The sequence below is a fragment of the Sinocyclocheilus rhinocerous genome, unplaced genomic scaffold (assembly GCF_001515625.1).
Source record: "Sinocyclocheilus rhinocerous isolate Xijiao unplaced genomic scaffold, SAMN03320098_v1.1 scaffold33226, whole genome shotgun sequence".
In the NCBI taxonomy this organism is placed as follows: Eukaryota; Metazoa; Chordata; class Actinopteri; order Cypriniformes; family Cyprinidae; genus Sinocyclocheilus; species Sinocyclocheilus rhinocerous.
In genome coordinates, this window is record NW_015625951.1 from 1 (window position 1) to 410 (window position 410).

Sequence of the window (410 nt, forward strand, 5' to 3'; positions counted from 1 at the left end):
TGTTTTTATTACGTGATCACTATTGCTTTGTCTCTTCTTACAGATAGTTTGATATGTATTGAGTTATTAATGTGTTTTTGACCTAAAATCACAGCAGCGTCCATCTGTGAAGGACGTAGACTGTCAAACACACAACTATTAGCCAATCACAGCAGTGGGTGTTTACTTCTGAGTCAATCCTCCACATCTATTCATACAGAGCGTTCTGATGAGGGGGTCAAAACAGGACAGAAAATCAGAAAATAGCCTATTACTTCTAAATTATTATGCATTTTGATGTAAAAAAAAATCTTGATAACATTATAAGTGGACCTCAGAGAACAGTACAAAATAAAAAACAGAGGCAGTTCATGAACCCTTTAAAAATTACAATTACTTAAATTCCTTTTTTTTTTTTTTTTTTGCAAAGA